Source organism: Macaca mulatta, chromosome 13 (genome assembly GCF_049350105.2).
Source record: "Macaca mulatta isolate MMU2019108-1 chromosome 13, T2T-MMU8v2.0, whole genome shotgun sequence".
In the NCBI taxonomy this organism is placed as follows: domain Eukaryota; kingdom Metazoa; phylum Chordata; class Mammalia; order Primates; family Cercopithecidae; genus Macaca; species Macaca mulatta.
The window spans coordinates 75,742,865-75,765,471 of NC_133418.1; the positions used below are offsets into that span (position 1 = coordinate 75,742,865).

A 22,607-nucleotide genomic window follows, 5' to 3' on the forward strand; every position below is an offset into this window, starting at 1 on the left:
GAGATTCTCTAGATTTCTTGTTTCCAAGGTATATATGCAGGCCAGTAGTAATTGATATATAAACATTTCAAAGTACTAGAAAAGTTTACAGCACTGATTAAGATTTCCTTTGAAGAGAAGCCCCCTTCGTTACTGCAGACATTCAGTTCACATTGGGGGCTAGTTTAATTTAGAGTTTTTCGAAGACATGGTTTTCTCAAAGCAGGGTGCAGTAGTAAAAGGCAGAGCAAATCCTCCCACACTTAAAGTAATCCTCCCTCCCTTTTAAGGCTCTTGGTACCACCTCCTGGGCATTCAGGGCCGGGGAAATACATTCTTCTCTGCGGTGAGACAGGCAGGATTCATGACTTTAACACCAGTGAGTATAGCAATGAATAGACAGAGTATATACAGAAGGGAATGAAAGCAAGGCAAGAAAGAAAACCTTTAGTTCATGTGTTTCTTTCTTGAAGTCATTAAATTTATCTTTTTGGTTATTTTATATCCCTTTAAGAATAGTACTTCCTGGAGTTTGAAGAAGCAAAAAAGGAACCCATTAACAAAAGAATCACAAAGTATAGAAGATGTCATTATGTTCCAGCAATTAAGCCACCTGCTTAAAGGAGGGTGGGCAGAATCCTGGTTTCAGTGTTAGTTTTAATATAAAATTACTGCATAACCTTGATTAAAGCATTTTACCTTTCAAGGCCTTGGTTTCCTCCTCTGTGTATTAAGAGAGGAGTTTTTAAAAGGGGCTTATGTGATTTCCAATTTCTATCCCCATGTTGGAGGAGAGCCCAATTTAAGACCTGTAATCTTCCGGGTTTACCTCACTGAGGACATTCAACTATCACAGGGATTAGAAGATGGGGACACAAACCTGAACAGAGTTCACCAAGGAAACCAGGGAAACAGTAGAGTTGGCGAGCTTTGTGCTCAAGATGTATTCCTGGATGAATTCACCATTCCCTTGCCTGGAGTTAACGTAGACGAAATGACTATTGGATATCCCTGTGTCCCTAAACATCACTATAAGTTCGTAGAATTCTAAAGACAGACATTTCAGATGTCACAAATAAGCTACTTTAATCAAGTTTAATCCAGCAATGAATGACCCCTCATTGGGTATTCAGCCTCAAGCAAGACCTTCCTGTGACGATATGAATGGTTGAGCTGAGCTGACAGAGCAACAATCCAAGAGACACAGCAGCTGGCTCAGTAACACAACTTGCCCAGACACGGTTGTACATTTTTACCTCATGTCTTCATTAATCAGCCTGAACTGACACAGTGATATGCCAAAATAAAATTGGTCTTTTTTTTTATATACCAAAAGGCTTCAAAGCATTTTCTAGCAGAGGGCCCAGCACTGAACTGAACCTGAGGAGACTTGGGTATTCCTCAGTCTCCGTGCTCACCTTTGTCCATTGTCTCACCTTACACTCTTGGTCACCAAGAAGTTCTCATCTCCTTTCCAGACTTATCTCCTTCACTTGTGTTCTTCTAGTTGTTAATCAGTTTCCTGAACTTAATAAATATTGGCTTTTTCTTCAGTATCTCCCTCTCCGCAAATCACAAAGTCCTTTTCATTCATTCTGCACATGTGACCAACTTTCACCTATCCATATTGGAAAGAATCAAAGAAAAGTTTTCTGTATAAATTCTACCTTCCTATTATGCTACCTTTTTCTCTCTTCCCCATCAAGACCACTGTGTTGAAAGAGTTGCCTACATTCACTACCTCTCTATCCTCTCTTTTCAATCACTTCTTAGCCTGCCCACTCATTATTTGGCCAAAAATTCTTCAACACTATTAAATTATTCTATTGAAGATCTCAAAAATACCATCGCTACAAGATCCAATGACTTCTACTTTATCCTCTTCTACTTACCTTATATGTAGTCTTTAAATTTCATTAATCATTAATGTCATTCTCCTCAATGCCCTTTCCCCACTTAACTTCTGGGATACCACACTCTCCTGCCTCCCTATTAACCTCCCAGATTGCTCCATATCCAGTTCTCTTCATCTCTCTTGTTCTTCAACTGCCCTTCAAAAATTTAGGTATTCTAGGGCTCTATTTTTGGCCATTTTCTTTTCTTCTAGCTCTACCCTCAAATGACCAGTTGTCAGATAATGTCTTATTACCAGGGTTCCTAAACTTTCATCTGCAACCTCCACCTCTCTTGTGAGGCCATAATTCTTGTTTTGAATTGGAAAGATGCCTAAACATCTAAATTTGAGTGAACTGCAAATACCTGAAATTCAACATATTCAGAACTAGCTTATCTTTATTTTTAAATTTCTCATCTTCCCATGTTGCCCAGTGAATAATGTCACCATCTGCCCAGGTTCCCAAACAAGGAAAATCCAGTCTCCCTTGACTCGGGTGCATTCTCTATCCCTTATGCCAAGGTGCTCTTCCAGTCCTACTGACTGCCTCTCAGATGTACTCTGATATCCAGCCCTCTTCTCATTCCTGTTGCTATTAGACCCAAAGTCTCATCAGCACTACATAGCCTACTGTATGAAGCTTCTATGCCTATCCCAGCTCCAATCTTCCTGCCACTCTGCTGCCAGACTTGCACTGTTCAAATTCTCTTGCAGAAGAACTTCTAGGGATCCTCCTCGCTACAGACTTAAGTCATAAGTTCCTGGCACAGGAATCAAAACCCTTGATCTCCCACCATATGTACTGTGTACCTTACACTCTCACCAGGTGGAACAATTTTCTATTCCCCAAGCACTATTATTACCAGACATCATATTGCGTATTTAGAATGTGACAGCTTGTTCTTTGGACAATGTCTGGCACATAAAGGGATCAAAAATAATTGCAGGGGAATGAATCAACAAATAAACAAAGGAACAAAATATACTTTCACACTGTTCTTATGTAGATACTGTCCCTCTGTCTAAAATTTCACTTCATAAAATCCTGCTTGTCATTCAGGGACCAGATGAAAAGCTTACTTTTCTACAGAGCTTTTCCAGAACTTTCCAAGTTCTTCCAAACCATAACCCTGTATTCATAATATTAACAGCACATTTATCAGATTGTACTCAGAATTTACAGTTTCTCAGATCCCTTGACTATTCTTTAAAGCCAAGATCAGAATTTAGAAACTTCATACTGAAGTATAACACCAGATCCTGTTGTTTTTACCTTCTTGTTACACCTCTAACCTATCCACTAATCTCTTTCTCCAGCTACCACAATCTTTCCTTGGTATCTTAGTCCATTTGTGCTGCTATAAGAAAATACTGCAGACTAGATAATTTACAAGGAACAGAAATTTATTTTCTCACAGTTATGGAGACTTGAAAGTCCAAAATCAAGGCTCCAGCATCTGGTGAGGGCTTTCTTGCTGAGTCCTCACATGGTGGAAGGTGGAAGGGCAAAAGGGGACAAACATGTCCCTACATGGCAGAAGAGAGAGAACCCACTCCCAAAAGCCCTTTTAAATGGCAACATTAATCTCTTCATAAGGATGGGGCCCTTGTGGTGTGGGCCCTAAACCACTCTCAAAAGGCCACATTTCCCAAAGTTGGAGTGGAGATTGAGTTTGAATAGGAAATTTGGGGAGGAAAAAAACTTTTAAACCAGAGCACTTGTGTAACTACAACAGCCTTCAGCTTGTGCTGTCCCCATTTACCAGCATGATCTTCCCTCTCCCTCATCCTTTTTCATCATAGAGTAACATTTTCTAAATTCATAAATGATGTCATCTTCCATATTTGCCCCACCAGGCATGCGCGCGCACACACACACACACACACAACTCCTCATGCCTTACCACTTTTTTCTTTTTGTTATTGTTCCACAGTTTTTCCTTTTTTCTTTTATAATTTTTGATTGACACATAATTGTACATATTTATAATAATTGCAACACAAAATAATTGTAAAATAATTGAATATAGTGTACTATTTTGATACATATATACATTCGGTAATGATCATATCTCACACCTCATATATTTATCATCTCTTTGTTTCAGAAACATTCAAAATCTGCTCTTCTACATATTTGAAAATACACAGCAAATTGTTGTTAATTATAGTTGCCCTATAGTGCTATAAAACATTAGAACTTATTCCTCCTATTTTGCTGTACTTTTATATCTATTAACCAATATTTGGGTACCCCCTCCCACATAGACTTCCCTGCCTCCAATAACCACTATTCTACTCTCTGCTTCTTTGAGGTCAAATTTGTTAGCTTCCACGTATGAATGAGAACATGTAGTATTTCCCTTTCTGTGCCTAACTTATTTCACTTAACATAATATCCTCCAAGATTATCTATGTTGCTGTGAATGATAGAATTTTGCTCCCTTTCATCACTAAATAGTATTCCATTGTGTGTGTCACATACATATATATATATTATATATAATATACATAGCATTTTCTTTATCCATTTCTTTATTTGTGAACATGTAAGTTGATTCCATACCTTGGCTATTGTGGATAGTGCTACAAGAAACATCAGAGTGCAAATAGGTCTTTGATATATTTACAGCACTGATGAAGATTTCCTTTGAAAACAGAAGACTTGGCTGGGCGCGGTGGCTCACGCCTGTAATCCCAGCACTTTAGGGGGCTGAGGCGGGCAGATCACGAGGTCAGGATATCGAGACCATCCTGGCTAATACAGTGAAATCCCGTCTTTACTGAAAATATAAAAAATTAGCAGGGCGCGGTGGCGGCCGCCTATAGTCCCAGCTACTCAGGAGGCTGAGGCAGGAGAATGGCGTGAACCCGGGAGGCAGAGCTTGCAGTGAGCCGAGATTGTGCCACTGCGGTCCGGCCTGGGCGAAAGAGCAAGACTTCCGTCTCAAAAAAAAAAAAAAAAAAAAAAAAAGAGAAAACTTTTGTTACTGCAAACACTCAGTTCATATTAAGCTGGTTTAATTTAGGGTTTTTCCAAGATATGATTTTCTCAAAGCAGGGTACAGTGGCAAAAGACCGAGCAAATCCTCCCAAACAAGCCTAAATAATTTTTTTCTGTTTCTGTGAATGACAGCATTGTTGTTTGCTTTTTACATTTTTTTTTTAATTTTTAGAGACAAGGTCTTAGGCAGGAGTGTGATCATGGCTCACTGCAGCCTCAAACTCCTGGGCTCAAGCAATCTTCCTTCCTACCTTAGCCTCCCAAGTAACTAGTACTACAGGTGTGTGCCACCATACTCAGCTATTTTTTTTATTTTCTTAAATAGATGGGCACTATGTTGTCCAGCCTGGTCCTGAACTCCTGGAATCAAGTGATCATTCTGCACCAATCACCCGAAGTGCTGGAGTTCCAAGTATGGGCCACTGTGCCTAGAACTGCATTGGTACTTTGATAGTAATTGCATTGAATCTTTAGATTGCTTTAGTTAGTAAGGTCATTTTAACAATATTAATTCTTCACATCCATGAGATTGGTATATTTTTCCATTGGTTTGTATCCTTTTCAATTTATCTCCTGAATGTTTTGTGGTTTCCCCTGTAAAGGCCTTTTTCCTCCTGAGTTAAATTTATTCCTGGGGTTTTGTTTTGTTTTGTAGATTTTGTAAATGGAATGGCCTTCTTTTTTTTTTTCAACTAGTTTCTTGCTAGTGGATAGACATGCTACTGATTTTTGTTGGTTGATTTTGTATCCTTCGACTTAACTGAATTTGTTTATCAGTCTTAAAGGTTGTTTTTTTTTCGTTTGGTTTTGTTTTTTGGTGGGAGGGGGATATGGAGACAGAGTATTACTCTGTCACCAAGCTGGAGTACAGTGGCACGATCTCTGCTCACTGCAACCTCTGCCCCCTGGTTCCAGCGATTTCCCTGCCTCAGCCTCCCGAGTAGTCACCATGCCTAGCTAACTTTTTGTATTTTAATAGAGACAGGGTTTCACCATGTTGAACAGGATGGTCTCAATCTCCTGACCTCATGATCCGCCTGCCTCAGCCTCCCAAAGTGCTGGGATTACAAGCATGAACCATTGTGCCTGGCCAGTTTTTCTGTATATATGTCATTTGAAAACAGGGACAATTTGACTTCCTCTTTTCAAATTTGGATGCCCTTCATTTCTTCCTCTTGCCTAATTGCTCTGGTTTGAACTTTCAATACTATGTTGAATAAGAGTGGTGATGGTGGAAATTATTGTATTATTCCAGTTCTTAAGAGAAAAAGTTTTCGGCTTTCCCTCAGTCCATATGATATTAGCTGAAGGTCTGTCATATATGGCCTTTATTGTGATGAGGTACTTTCCTTCTGTACCTAATTGAGAGTTTTTATCATGAAAGCATGTTAAATTTTACCAAATGCTTCTTCTATATTTATTGACATGGCCATATGAATTTTGTCCTTCATTCTGTTGCTGTAATGTATCGTGTTTACAAATTTGCATATGTTAAAACATTCTTGCATTTCTCAGATAAATCCCACTTAATTCTCTTGTATTATCTCTTTGATGTCTTATTGGTTTTGGATTACTAGGATTTTGTTGTGGATTTTTGCATCTGTCCTCATCAGGAATATTGGCCTATGTTTTCTTTTTTTTTTTTTTTTTTTTTTTTTTTTTTTTTGTTATGTCCTTGTCTGGTATCTGAGCAATGCTGGCCTATGAGAATAGGTTAGAAAGAGTTCCCTCTGTTTCAATTTTTAGAACAGTTTGAGAAAAATCGGTATTAATTATTTTCCAAAGGTTCTGTAGAATTCAGTGGTGAAGCCATCTGGTCCTGGGCTTTTCTTTACTGGGAGATTTTCAATTACCTGTTCAAACTTTTTGCTTATTATTGGTCTATTCAGACTTTCTATTTATTCTTGGTTCAATCTTGGTGGGTTGTGTATGTCTAGGAATGTATCCAGGTTTTCAAATTTATTGGTGTATACTTGTTCATAGCAATCTTTAATGATCCTTTGTATATTTTTGGTAACCACTGCAATGTTACTACTACTGCTACTGTGATTGTATATGTTTTTCATTTCTGATTTTATTTGAGAATTCTCCCTTGTTAGTCTAGCTAATGGTTTGTTCATTTGGCTTATCATTTCAGAAAAGCAACTTTTTATTTCATTGATCTCGTGTTATTATTTTACTGTTAATTTCATTTATTTCTGCTCTGATATTTATTATTTTTCTGTTCTACTAATTTTTGGTGCGGTTCGTTCTTGCTTTTTTAGTTCCTTGAGTTGCACTGTTAATTGGTTTATTTGAGGCTGGGAAATCTTTCTTGTCTTTTCATATGGGGGGTTAATGCTATAAACTTGCCTCTTAATTCTGCTTTTGCTCTGTCCCACAGGTTTTGGTATTTTGTGTTTTCATTTTCATTTGTTTTAAGAAAGATTTAAATTTTATTCTTCATTTCCTCTTTACCCATTGATCATTCAGAAATGTGCTGTTTAATTTCCATGTAGTGTATGCTTTCAAATGTTTCTCTTGTTATTGATTTCTAGGTTTATTCCATTGTGGTATTATAAGGTAGTTGATATAATTTTGATATTTTTTTAAATTTTTTGAGACTTGTTTATTGTCCTAACAATATGGCCGATTCTGAAAAGTGTTTCATTTGCTGATGATAAGAATGTGTATTCTGCAGCTGGTGGATGAAATGTTCTGTAAGTGTTTGTTTGGTCTGTGGTGCAGTTTAAATCCAATGTTTCTTTGCTGATTTTCACTCTAAACAATCTCTCCAATGCTGAGAGTGGGGTGTTGAAGTCTCCAATTACTAATGCATTGTGGTCTATCTCTCCCTTTAGGTCTAATAATATTTACTTTTTATATCTGTGGGCTCTGGTGTTGGGTAAAAATATATATACATATATATATATATATTCCAATTTTAATGATTTCTTGCTGAATTGATCCTTTTATTATTTTATAATGTTAATTTGTGTCTCTTTCTACATCTTTAAACTTAAGTCTGTTTTTCTGATGTAAGTATAGCTATTCCTGCTCACTTTTGGGTTTTGTTTATAAGGAATATCTTTCTTCAATCCCTTCACTTTCAGTCTATGTATCTTTACAGGTAAAGTAAGTTTCTTGTAGGCAGCATATATTTGGGTCTTTCAAAAAATCTCTTTCACTAGTCTGTATGTTTTAAATGGGGAATTTAATCTATTTACATTCAAGATTATTAATAGGTGAGGACTTACTCCTGCCATTAATTGTTTTCTGCTTGTTTTGTATATCATTTGTTTCTTACTTCCTCTCTTATTTTTAGTTATTGCAATTAGGTGGTTTTCTGTAGTGATAGGCTTGATTCCTTTCTCTTTGTCTTTTGTGTATCAGTTCTAAAAGTGAGTTTTAGAGTTTTGCATGTTGTCATGATGTTGGTTTCCATCCTTTTACTTCCAGATGTAATACTCCTTTTGGCATATCTAGTTGTGATCAACTCCCTTATTTTTTTTTCTTGTCCATGAAATATTTTATTTCTCCTTCATTTCTGAAATGTAGCTTTGCTGGGTATAGTATTCTTGTCTTGCAGCTTTTTTCTTTTAGTAATCTTACTTTGAATATATCATCCTATTCTCCCCTGGCCTGTAGGGTTTGTGCTAAGAAGTCTACTCTTCATCCAATGTGGATTTTTTAATGTGTGACTTGAGGCTTTTCTCTTCCTGTTTTTAAAAGTTTCTCTTTTTCTTTGACTTTTGACTATTTGACTGTAATGTGCCTTGGAAAGGACTTTTGGGGTTGACTCTATTTGGGTTGTTTTTTTGTTGTTGTTGTTGTTGTTGTTTGGGTTTTTTTTTTTGTTTTTTTTTTTTTTTTTTTTTTTGAGCTTCCTGGATCTGGATGTTCATCTCTCTCCCAAGACATGAGAAAATTTCAGCTATTATTTTATTAAATATGCTTTTTATGCCTTTTCCTTTCTCTTCTGAAATTCCTATAATATGAATATTTATTTGGTTAACTATGCCTCATAAATTCTGTAGACTTTCTTCATCACTGTTTATTATTTATTTATTGTTGCCTGTGCTCTTTCAAAAGATCTATCTTCAAGTTCAGATATTTTTTTCTTCTGCTTGGTCAATCTGTTATTGAAGCTCTCAACTGGTTCCTTTTATATCTTATTGACTTCTTCAGCTGTAAGATTTCTGTTTGGCTCTTTTTTGTGCTATCGCTTTGCCAAATTTCTCATTCAAGTTATGCGTTGTTTTCCTGATTTGATTAAATTGTCTATCTGTATTCTCTTGTATCTCACTGAGTTTCCTTAATTCTTATTTTCAATTCTTTTTCTGGCATTTTATATATTTCTTTATAATTAGGGTCTGTGACTGGAGAATCATTGTGTTCCTTTAAGGTGTCATGTTTCCTTGCTATTTCATCTTTGATGTATCCCTACATTGATTTTTATGCATCTGGTCAGTCACCTCTTCCAATTTTATGAAGTAGGTTTTATAAGAAAAGACATTCATTTGGATGAGTCATGGGGTGTTGTTTTGGTGAGGTGCTTTGACTTTGATTCTAGGTGGATACAACAGCATAGTATCTGTGTCATTTCTTTTGCTGTAATCCATGCTAGTAATGTTTGTAAGTGTCTCAGCAGCCTAAGCTGAGAGAGTCTGCAGTTGTTGTGCTGTGGCTTTACTAGGGGTGGGCTTGCTAGACTGTTCGTCAGGTCACAGGTACACACAGTGTGCACACAGTGAGTTGGCCAACTCAGGGTCTGGCTCACTGGGGTTGGGGCAATGTGGCTGTTATTCTGACCGAAGACATGGGGGCATGGGTGCTCCACTGGCTTGAGAGCATGCCTACCTGGGGATATCTCTCAGGTCCAGATGTAGGCACATAGCGACTTGGCTGGCCTGGGGGTATGTCTTCTTGGGGTGGCCCACAGGGATGTTGTGTAGGCCTTGGACATGGTTGGATGGGCTATTGGCTGATGTGGGTGGGTGTGTGTGTCTTCTTTGGATGGATTCTGGGGCTGTTTCTTAGATTTAGGATGTGGGTGCAAGCCTGCTTAGCCAGGCTTGGAGGCATGTCTGCCAGCAGCAATCTGTGGGCTATTCCTTCAGCCAAGACATGGGCACACAGCTACTAGGTTGACCTGGGAGCATGCTTGCTGGGGTCCACCCACAGAGCTACATTCATCACTTTTTCATCCTCCCAGTCGCACAGGAGATAGGTAACATTGTTAGTGCTATGTTATAGATAAGGAAACAGGCTTAAATAGATCAAATTCTGTGTCTAAGGTCACACAATGGGTAAGCAATAGAAAAAGATATTGCAGAATAGAATGCACCTCACCTACATGGAACTAGACTAGTCTGCAGAGATGCTGAGTTCACACATCTTTACTTTCTTCTCTCTTTAGATCTGTCTCTATGTTGTACAAGTGTTTCAACCTCTCTAATCCTCATCTCCCTAATCTGGAAAAATGTTAATACTAAGGTCTATTTCAAAGAGTTGTCAAGGCCCTTTATACTCAATCTCAGTATCTGGCACAACACTGGCATTTGATGAATTTATTTCTTACCCCCATCCTCTTGTTAAAATGATTGGGAAAAAAATTCCCCAACCGTTGCTGATGAGTCTTCCTCATTTATTAGTCCAGTTTAACCCAGCCTCCTCTACTTCTATCAGAAGTCAACAGGGAAAGGACCATTCTGTTTGTTTGTTTTAAGAACCAGGAAGTTTCTCCATTAGAAATGAAATGTCCACTATTCACACCTTAGCTTTTATCGGTATCACTATCTCAAACCTCCCTATTCTTCATTGCTTTGAGACTTGTTGGGGGAAAAAAGAAACCATTAAACTCTCTGCAACGTGAAGTGGCTTTGCAAAGTGCACTGTAAACTGTTTACATTGTCTTTAATTACTTCGGAGCCATATGTCAGCTTGGTATAAAGTGTGAAGATTACATTGAATAGGGTGGGGGGAGTAGGTGACAATGTGGTGATTTATGGTAACCAGAAAAATTATGTATGGAAATGAGTTCAATTTAAAAACACATCTATGTGTTATTATAACACTGGAGGTGGGGGGAAAGCTAGTTTATAACAAAATATCTTTGGAAATAGGAGCATGATGAATATGTAAATGAGACCAATCAACATCAGCTGAGATATGGTATATGCAGATGAGGCGGCAATAAGCCAAAATGTGAAATAGCTCCCAAACCATAAATATGAACCACATAAAATTCATTTGAAATATTCATGATAACATAAGGACAAAAAATATAATCGAGTGATTTATTTGCATATAAAAATGAGAACACTAGTCTGACACTCCAGCCTCCACCCCCAGATTACTGAGGAAAGAAAAGTTAACTTAACAGAGGGACTTTTAGAGAAAAAGATTTATTGAATGAGAATTGTTGCAAGCACATTAAAAAAGTTGAGGATCTTCCCAATTCTCAGTTCTTCAGGCTCACTCAGCACAGATAAAAGGAAAGGAAGTAAATCAGGTAACTAAAACTGTAACTGCAAAAGTGCTAGAAAATTTGGGTTCCACTCAGCTTTGCCCCTCTGAGCACCTCCTTGTTACATGAGTTAAGTTCCTTCCTAAGCCAACCTTCTGTGATTCTGAGAGTTAATGGGCAAAGCAGCCTTGAGTCCCACTTACTCAAAGCAAAAAGGAGAGGCTGATGATTATACTGGCTCCTGGTAAAAAAAAATGAAAGGCCAATGTTAGACTAGTTAGATCTCGGAATGGGAAGAGGGGATTTGAGTCTCTGGGAATAACAAGGAAATGACGTTGAGTGGTTCTCTTCTTAGATTGCACTTTAGAATCCCCTGGAGAACTTTAAAAATAATGTACATGCCCAAATATCATTTCCAGAGATTTTTATTCCATTTGTCCAGGGTGAGGTCTAAGCATTAATCATTTTTTAAAGCTCCCTTGATGATTCTAATGTACATCTAGGTTGAAAGACACTGAGGTAGATGATAATTTAGTCAGAATCCAATTTGTACAAAGAACATTCATGAGCATGCATGTAAAGTGTATCTACATGTTGTAGCTGGAGAAGAATAAAACAAAGAGGAGGTTGGCAGGACATAAGATCAAAGAGGAAGCTGGGAGTGAGGTCATATAGTACCTGATAGACCATGGGGACATAGTTTGGTGTCATATTTAGTGTGATTAGGATTAAATGGGATGTTTTGAGCAACGAAATGACATAATCCGATTTGTATTTGTTAAAAATTGTCCATACACGCAAATTTTGATTTGCTAATACTTTGTTTAAAATGCTTTATCTATATTTGTAGCAATATTAGTTTGTATGCTTATTTTCTTGTCGTTTGATTTTGTTCTACCTGTATTATAAAATGAGTTAGGAAATGTTCTCTCATCATCTATATCCCGAAAAAGTTTGTATTATAGAATTCAACAGGGAAAGAATAGTTTTTTTCCAAAAATTATGCTGAATCAACTTTGTATCCATATGGGGAAAACAATAAACCCCAAACCTTACCTCATGTTATACACAAAATTTAACTTTAAGTGGATAATTGACTTAAATGCAAAAACTAACATTTTAAAACTGTTAGGAGAAAATATTTTACAATCACGGGATAGGCAAAGATTCCTTAAGTAGAACACATTAAGCATAAAATAAAAGTGTTATTTTGGACTTCACTGAAAGAAAAAACTTCTGCTTTTCAAAAGACAATTAAAAAATGTAAAGAAAAGACACTATCAAGAAAATGACAACCAAACCACATAATGAGAGAAAATATTTGCAATACATCTATCTGAAGAAGGACTTGTATCAATAATATATCTTTCTATACATAAAAAAGTAAAAAATAAGTAGACACACAATCTAATTTAAAATGGGCAAAATATCTGAACAGATACTTCACAAAAAAAGATACATGAATGAGCAATAAGCATATGAAAAGATGCTCATCATTAATCATTAGCAAAATGCAATTTAAAACCATAATGAAATACTATTACATACGCACTAAAATGGGCAAAATTAAAAGCTGATAATACTAGGTTACTGGTGAGGCTGTGGAGCAACTGGAACTCTCATACGCCCTTAGTGAGAATTTAAAATTGTACAACCTCTTTGGTAAAGAATTTGTCAGTTTCTTATATTGACCCAATAGAAATAAATACATGTATTTCCACACACAGACTGCAAGAATGTTCATAACAGATTTATTCATAATAGTCCCAAACAGAAAATCACTCAAATATCCATCAGCAGGCCAATGGGTAAACAAATGGTATGATACCCACACAATTTAATACTGAACAGTAATAAAAAAGAATACACTGCTAATACATAAAACAACATGGTTAAGTCTCTTAAAAGCATTATAGTAAGCAAAAAGCCAGACACAGAAGGTATACCATATGATTCTATTTATATGAAACTCAAAAAAAGAAGAAAATCTAATCTATGGTAACAGAAAGATTAGCAGTTGCTTAGTTCCCGGGGTGGTGATAGGGATTGTCTGGGAAGGCAGACAAGGAAACTTTTTTAACGTGGTGAAGATATTTTATATCTTGATTGTGGTAGTAGTAACAGATGGAAGAGTTAAAATGAATGCATTTTATTATTTGTCAAATTATACTTTAACAAAGTTGATTTTTAAAATCAGCAATTATTCCACACCTATTCTGGGACAGGTGTTCTAAGTACTACATCTCAGTTAATCCATACTTTAGAGACAGGGATACTGACGTTCACAAAAGGTAAGAAGCCAAGCAACCTCAGAGGATCCTTATGTGGTGAAGCTAAGATTTAAACCCAAGGTAGTCTGGTCCTTTCTGCTACACAAGGCTCCTTTTAGTTGGAATCTACCATTTTCCTACATGTTCCTACTAAAGTAAAAGAGGGATTGACAGGAAAATTAAAGCTATTAGCTTCCTTTGGTAACATTTGTTATTAGAGGAAAGGATGTCTGTGCCTAAGACCCTGGAACTGTCACAAACCAGAACCTAGAGTCATTTTCTACTCCTATAGTCACAGAGTGAAGGAAACCTCTTCTTGGAGCTATTTTGCTTTCAAGTTCCAGCCTGCAAACTCATTTCTGGGTAAAGTTCCTGCTAAGAGTAGCTTTAGTACAAGGGCTTGCAAACTAAGCTGGCTGTTAAGTTGCAAATTAATTTAGTCATCAGTTGGGAAATGTAAGATTTGGGCCAATTAAGTTGTTATTATTGACCAAGGTTAAACATGAGTTAGTGTCTAGAAGGTGAAAGTCCTTATGTCATTCATTTCCTGTTCTCCATAAATATTCTGAAAATAACTATTTTTGTTGTATTTATTGCTTCAACGAAGAACACAAGAAGCTCTTTTCTTGTCACTTTTTGGGTTGATGTGGTTTTAGTGTTTCCATTAAGTCTCCCTATTTTTAACTTGCTAGGTGTGTCCTTAAAATAAACTCTACAATATCTAAGAACTGCCCAGATCAGAAAGGGAATAATTCATTAGCTTTGTATTTATGTTTGGATTTTTTGCTTCTTTCATTTGGGTTTAGTTTTTATTTCTTCTTATATATTAGAGTAGGGGCTATATGAGACTGGTAAAGAAAGCAGAGTTCTTGAGATTTGTAATTTTATAGATGTCCCCAACCCTATACTCATAATAACTCTTCACACTTCAGTCACTTATGCTTTATCCATGAGGACAGAGTGCGGTTGCCTTGACTGAAAGGGATTATAAGGAAGAAAATACAAGAAGAATGCAAGTGAGAGGCCCACTGTGAGCTAATAAGCTTATAATAATGAAGATGTATGTCATAGGTGCTCCCTTGCTTGGGAGAGCACAGATATGCCCTCATTTACATCTTTCCTCTCTGATATCCTCCACCCTCTTGGCCATTTGATGTTCCAAGCATTCATGGTCCTAGTGACTTCTGCTTGGTATCTGTCATTCAGCAACTAAGACTCCCAGGTGCTAAGATATGACAGAGGTTACTCAAGGCATTTCTGACTTGCTATCAAACACAATCTTCTTCCATTTTCTACTCAACAGCCAAGTGAGGTCATCTTATCTACCTTTTACAACTTCTGCTTCAGCCACACTTTCCCTTTGGACTCTCCTTGATAAAGCAAGCTATGTGTGAGACCTTCCAGTGAATTACATTTGCCAGTGCTCAGAGATATACCAGAAAATGAACTGGTCTCTTTTTTTCCTCCTTGCCAGTAACTCAATATTTTTGTCTATCCAGTGAAGATACAATTAAGGCAGCATAATACTTGAGTTAAAAATATCCTTGTGGCTCTGGTCTGGGGACTTTTCTAGCTCTTTTTAATAGATGGAGTTAAAATAAAAAGAAGCAATATAAAGGTAAGCTTCAATCAATGCACAAACTATTTATTTTTATTTCCTCATTTAGCCCTTGCCTATCACAACCGCATCCATCTGGGCTGTTTATGACTTAATAAGATGCTTTAAACAGTAAAAGATTCAAATAGAATATGGACCTACTTGCCTGTCCACCTTTCAACAAATAAATTACCTGAATCTTACACTTCATAAACCTCCCCTGCAGTGCTTAGATTCACCCTGGCCAGCCTACACAGCAATCAAATGACCAAAGATGTGTTTTTATATATAACCATTCCAGAAGTTAAACAGGCAGAGAGGAAAAGTACAGGAGCTAGGGGTAAATGCCAGAGGAGCCTAAATGAATGAAGCAGAAGTTAGCCATTCCAGTGGGTCTGAGGTTCTGAGAGAGTCTGGGCAGAGAGATAGCAATTGTTGATGCCAAATGTTTTATAAAGATGTAATTTGCACTTGGAAGTGAGCATGCTTTGAAAAGTTAAAAGTGAGTGCAAATGCAAGGTATGAATAATGAGAGCACGTTTGCTCTGTTTCCCATTCATAGTGTCTCAGCTTGACTACACACTGACTACTAATCCTGCCCTTTCCCTCTTCTCATATTCCTCCAAAGCACCCAGCACAGGGTTAGGCACACTGGGATAATAATGGCAGGTGAAGTTTATTAATTTGTAGTCTCCACCTCTTGATTCCTTTCCCAATTTTTCAGAGCCCAACTTTTTTTTGTATAAGAAAACCACTTTTTAATTTTTTTTACTTTTTTTTTTTATCATCCTCAACTTTTTCTTTCCAGTCTTCTTGAGGTATGACTGACATACAAAAATTGTATCTATTTCAGCTGTACAGGCTGGCCACAGTGGCTCACACCTGTAATCCCAGCACTTTGGGAGGCTGAGACTGTCAGATCACTTGAGGTCAGTAGTTCGAGACCAGCCTGGCCAACATGGTGAAAGCCCGTCTCTACTAAAAATTCAGAAAAAATAAAATAGCTGGGTATGGTGGTGGGCACCTGTAAACCCAGCTACTTAGGAGGCTGAGGCAGGAGAATCACTTGAACCTGGGAGGCGGAGTTTGCAGTGAGCTGAGATCATGCCACTGCACCCCAGCCTAGACAACAAAGCAAGACTCCATCTCAAAAAATAATAACAATAAATAAGCTGTAAACCTGAAGTTTTGATATATGTACATATTTGTGAAATGATAGTACAATCAACCTAATAAAATGTCCATCACCTCATCTTTCTTTAGTCAAGCTCTCAGGTTTTTAAATCTTGTTCGTAATTCTTCTTTCCCAGTAAGGATAACAGCATCTGAAGAATTTATTGACATCAAAAGTCTAAGGAATTTGTGAACTGGCTCCTCCAACAAAATTTGCCTTTTGTAAAAGTCATAAAGTGAATAATGACCAATCCAAAGGATTGAATTGCTAATGGCAGGATTTTAATTAGTGTGGAACATATGCTTAAGGACATCTGCTTTAATACATGAAAAACCATATCCTGGCTGACTTACTTGTTTGGACTGCAAAGTCTGTGTGTACACACACTTAAATTTGAGAGCAGGATGATCGTCCTGTAAGCACACTGACATTAGTGCTTTAGAGATCCCATCTTTTGAGGATGGGCTTCTCACTCTCTGACCAGGTGGAAAACTCAGGTTGTTTTATTATTTTTTACTGAAGTTTTTCTTTACTGAATGTTGAAAACTGAGGTGTCAGTCATCACATATTTGTTTAAAATGTACTCCTTTTATACCTTCCTTTAAATTTCCTTTACTGCTTCTCTCCACATGTACATATAACCTCTCAGTCCAACCAAGTTAAAACAGTTGAGATGTAACTTTTCATTTAGTAAAGCAGATATTTGATTTGGGAGAAAGAGGGTAGTGGTTTACTGCAGCACCAAGTCCCAAAACAACAACAACAATCCTACAAAGAGAGTAAGTTCCATGCTAACTTTAAGGATATGAGGCAAAATCTGAGATCACTGGTTGAGGCTTTTTAAAACAAAGAGATTTATAGACTTCAGTCAAATACTCAAGACAAGTGCAGGCTGATGAATGACACCCCCTAATTCATCAAGTGATTTATCAAGGTTCACAGAGTAAAAGATTGTGACTTTCATCAGTCCCTGTATATCTGTGGGATGAAGCTTGTGGAGCTAATGAGCTTCCTCGGGCTGAGTACAGCTCCTTCTGACACACAAATACACTGCTGTGTTTGCTCTGTTCTGCTTGTGAGCAACTATAAGACAGACCAAGCCAAATAAGAGAAGCATAATCCATCCACCAATCAATGATTCAACAAATTCTTCTTGATCTATAAAATGTGTGCTAATTAGATGAGGACATGATTTGATGAAACTTATGTGGTAGTCACTGATAGATGCTGTGAGCAATAAAGATGAAGATACACAGTCCCTGCACTCAAGGAGTTCTCATAATGCTTAACAACAACAATAATCACAGCTGTCATTTGTTGTGTGATTATTTTGCCAGAAACTGAGCTAAGCCGCTTTATATGCATTGTCTTATTTGATAAGAATCTTATTATCATCCTAATCTTACAGTGAGAAGGTTGAAGCCAAAGTCGTGAAGTGACTTGCCCATCAGCAGCACACAGTTGATAAGTGATGAAGCCAGGATTTCAACCCAGGCATTCTTACTCCAAAGTTCATGCATTAATCTACTATTCTGAGATATTTATGAATGTAGAAATGTAGCCCAGATAATATAGGATATAGGACAATGATAACCTTGCTTCCTAATGGAGAGAAGTAGGACATACATAAACACAAATTCAGAGTTATCATCCATTTTATTTGTAGTAGTAGCATGAATATCTTCGTGTGGCTATCTTATTTTATAATTTCAAAATGCCTCATATACCTATTAGCTCATTAATCTCCCATACCAACCTTTAAGTAGTAGCTGGGACAAGTATTTGTGCCTATGTCACAGGTAAGGAAATGAAGCTCAGGAAATTTGGTAACTGGCCTGAGATCAACATCCAGGAAGTCATGTAGGTGAGTTTTCTCTGACACCACATCCTGTGCATTTTCTCCATACAATGTTTTGTTTTGTGCCATGTTGCCTCTCATCTATTAAAAGAAATTAGATCTTGAGAGTCTTATAGTCATGTCAGTACAAAATAGTAAGTGTGTCCAAGTCTGAAGAAAACAATTACCCTTAAATTTCTGCCAAGTATGTAACCTTCATATGCACATGTTTTTGCTCAACATTTCTCATACTTCCCACTCAGCCTTGAGCACTTGGCACTGGGGAAAAAAAAGGATGTTTTAGAAGTGGATGGATGTCTATTCCAAGCAGTAAAAATCCAAGTGCAAAGCTGACCTTTTCCACGCCAAAGAGAAAATGCTCCAATAAGGCGTATCCATTAATAAAAGTTGACCCAAGCTGTGCCAGCAAAACATTTTTTTAAAGACAATTTCCTAAGTCAACTAGACTTATTGGCTTTTTTTGTTTTTGTTTTTGCCTACCTCTCTCTGCCTTCCCTTGAAATTAACATTCTAGTGACATGTAGATTCAACCAGAACCTCTTAGCCAAGATACAGGATTTCGTCTCCGCAAGAGAGGATTTTTCTTTTAGTTAAATTCAATGAGCATTTCATGAGTTCCTGTTCAATGTCTCCTACGTAAAGCATTTCAAAATTTAACGTGCATACAAATCACTGGGAGATTCTGATTGAGTAGGTCTGGGTGGGCCCTAAGATTCTGCTGCCTAAACCAGCTCTCAGGTGAAGCCAATGCTCCTGGTCTATGAAATACAATTCCTGTGTTGGGACCTGTGTGGTAGTGGATACAAGAGAAATGGCACACAGCCTCTGCTTCAGTGTAGTTGTTGATAAAATACACAGGAAACAATCAGAGAAAAGCACAGAACAAACACATAATTCATTGCTATTAGCCAAATGATAGATTATGGGGGGGAAAAAAAAACAGTTTTCATATTCTCTTTGTCATTGCCAGATCACATTTAATTGCTAAAATGGTCCTCAGTTTTTCGTACAATTAGTCACTTATAAAAGTACTGTTGCAGTTTCTGAAAGCCCCTCTCTTGGTGCTCTGGAAACACAGCTGGACACTGAAAAATGCAATTCACATTCAACTGTTTCAGGAGCCCATTGTATGGTTCATCTGGGCTAATTGAGCCTGAGCACTCCCTCTTATGACAGAAAATCTGTATCTCAGGGAAGAAGCACAAGTCTAAATATAGCCATTATGTCCTGGCAGTCTGAGGTGGGCAAAAGTCAGAGGGAAAGTGCAGGGCAAGCTAGCACATAAGGTTTCTTCTAGATCAAACACAGCTAAAATTGTGAGTGAAGTGGGTTGGGGGAGGTGAGATGAAAGCAGGCAGTAAGAGTGCTGGGGGGAAAAAAAAACCAGAAAGACTTTCTTTGCTCCTTTCCCCTCCAGCCAAGGCCCAGTAGCATTTCTGCACACCTGATGGAGCCCACAGGAAACCTAGAGCAGAATGAAATCTACGCTGGTCTACATGAGTTCCAAAGGAGGAATGCCGCAGAGCTAATCACTGGACTGAGATTGCCACTTAATGCCCTTCCTCCACAAGCCATTCATCAAGTTTATAGCAGCAACAAGAGTTCATTACCATGTTCCCGTTTTGCACATTCTTGAACAAGGTTACGCCACCAATTTTAAGTGTGGTGTATAAAAGGAATGAGGGAAAGTGGGAGGGCGAGAGGGTTCCTGGAGGAAACAGTAATAAACAAAATAGGTGCTCCTCACCAACTGAAAATGTGAGTCCCCCAACTGTTTATGACTTTACATAATCAGAAAAAACAGCACATCACTTACATTCTCATATTCATTCTTATTAGTAGCTCCTAAGCTGTTTTTATCAATCTAGCTATCCATTCATCGCTGCCAGTCTTCCATATTAGGAGCTAAAAGAACAGATAGGATTTGGTTCTAACCCCCAAGAAATTTATAATGTAGTTATAGAAATTGGAATTCATGTAAAACAGAGTATAAACCAGAATATAAGCAACCCCTAAATGTTGCTGTCCAGATCTTTGGTGCCAAAGAAGTTGAAAGAGGTGGGAGTTAGATCTATGTCAGGCAGACAAGCAAGAGAAGGTTTTATGGAGACAGTAGGATATCCATTATCAAAGAAGAGAGGGGAAAGTGTTCCGAGTGGCAGACATTAACAAAACAGATTCAAAGTCATAATGGGAATCTGAGGTCTTCTTAAAGAGGTTGCAGGCCCCCACAATCCTTGTCATTTGATCACATTATGCATAGTGGGCTCTCACTGAGCTCTGAACGTTCAAACAGGAATAGAAGAAAAGAAGCTGCTTCATGCACTGGCATGACTGTATCTGAATTCATCAGAACATCTTTTTTATGCCCCACCCATGATTCTCTAGGCAAGATGCTAGGAATGTGTCCATCAATGTCTTGATAGTGCAGGAGTCAGTATAGAATAGACAGATTCAAACTACATCTAAAATTGCTTAGTGTCATTGACTTAGTAGAGCCATTGTCAAGTGAGGTCTCCAAAGAATAGACATAACTTAGGTTTGGCTTACGGGAACCAGAGAAATGACAGATTTATAGGTGCCCATTTATCTCAGCCTAATTACATAGTCAAATCAGGGTACATATAAAATTCACTTTAGGGCTATTATTAATCGTTCAGTTTCTATACTGAGTAAATAGTAAATGTGCATACCACTGCCCCACCCCCTACCCTGCCCACCCCAGTCAGAAGCACACAGGAGAAGTGGCAAACCATACCTGGGATAGCTGAGTGCAACCAGAGCCCTTAGCTCTAAGAACTGCTTCTCCTTGCTGAGGATACAGTAAAATTTCTCAGTCCTTCCTTAGACTTGGAAAGGAATGAAGCCACAAAGGGAAATAGTCTGCTCCTATTGAAAAAACAACAGTGTTTTCCTGATGTCCCCTAGAGGAAGTCAGGTGAATGATGGCTATTCTCAAGCTTGGTTTGCTCATTTGTGGAAATCTTGGATGGTCCTGGTATGCTTCTTCCAATGCTATAGGATCTGCTATATTCTTCCTTTTTTCATAAACTGTTGTCAGTGTCAGGCATAAAATAATACACTGTGCCTGGTCAGTAAGTTTATGGATGACATACACTATAGCTAGTCTCTCCCTCTTAGCAATCCTCTATTTGTATGAAAATGGAAAGGTTTGATGGAACCAAATATGCCACATCTTCAGGCCTTCCTCATTAACCTCTGTCTCTCTAGCACTAACCTCCTCCTGTCCCTGGAGTCTAGGAATGACAAACCTCATAGATACATTTGGCTCTTTAGAGCTTACTATGTACCATTTGAAGTCATGAAAAAAGGAAATTGCTGCTCCAGTGTTCACTAATGAGTGATTAAAAGCCAAACTATGTCCTGTGAAAGAATTCAAAACTACAGTAATATATAAACCCATGTGGGTTTCTGTGATCATCCTACATAGAGGAGAAAATGTTAATGGCAATGAATTCTTCAACTCTTTATTAAGGGAATTGAACTTTGACTCCTACCTTTGTCAAATTATTTTCCCTGCCCCTTGTGAGACTTATCCCATTGCTCTGATGATCCTGTTTTAAGACGTTGTGTTTCTCTGCTCTTGTTCTATCATTCCTTCTTTAGCATGCAAAATCTTCTCCTTCTCCCACTGATATCTAGTCTGGTTTGGTTCTCATTTCAAATAATCCTTAATGACTGGGGTGGCTGACCAGTCACACGTTTAATGCCCCAGAACTAAGTCACTGGGGAGAAAAACATTGGAAGGTAAGTTTTCAAAAGCATCTCTGGACTCTATAGTATGCAACATGATATAGAAGAATGTGCACTTTCCTTGTCTATGTCCCTATAAATACTTCTACAATGAATGGCTATGTACCTAGTGGGCAGGTTGTAATCACGGCTCACTGTAGCCCCAGCCTCCCTGGGCTCAGATGATTCACCCACCTCAGCCTCCCAAGTACCTGGGACTACAGGCCGGCCTCAGCCTCCCAAGTAGCTGGGACTACAGGCGCCCGCCACCACACCCGGCTAATTTTTTTTGTATTTTTTTTAGTCGAGACGGGGTTTCACTGTGTTGGCCAGGATGGTCTCGATCTCCTGACCTCATGATCTGCCCGCCTTGGCCTCCCAAAGTGCTGGGATTACAGGCATGAGCCACCGCGCCTGGCCTGGTTTTTGTATTTATTATAGAGACACGGTCCCACTATGTTGCCAGGTTGGTCTCGAACTCCTAGGCTCAGGCAATCCGCTGGCCTTGGCCTCCCAATGTGCTAGGATAAAAGACATGAGCCATCACACCCAACCTGGTTAAGGTACTTTAGGCTACTATCATTGCTCCATTTCTCCAGTGTGTTTTCTTTTTTTTTCATTTCTTTAAAT

General features: G+C 38.0%; 1 protein-coding gene across 3 annotated transcripts in view; it reads left to right on the forward strand.

Moving 5' to 3' along the window:
• The window catches only part of FSHR (follicle stimulating hormone receptor), a 190,920-nt gene that overhangs the window by 91,104 nt on the left and 77,209 nt on the right, over window positions 1–22,607 (forward strand). The gene's annotated exons all lie outside the window — the stretch shown is intronic.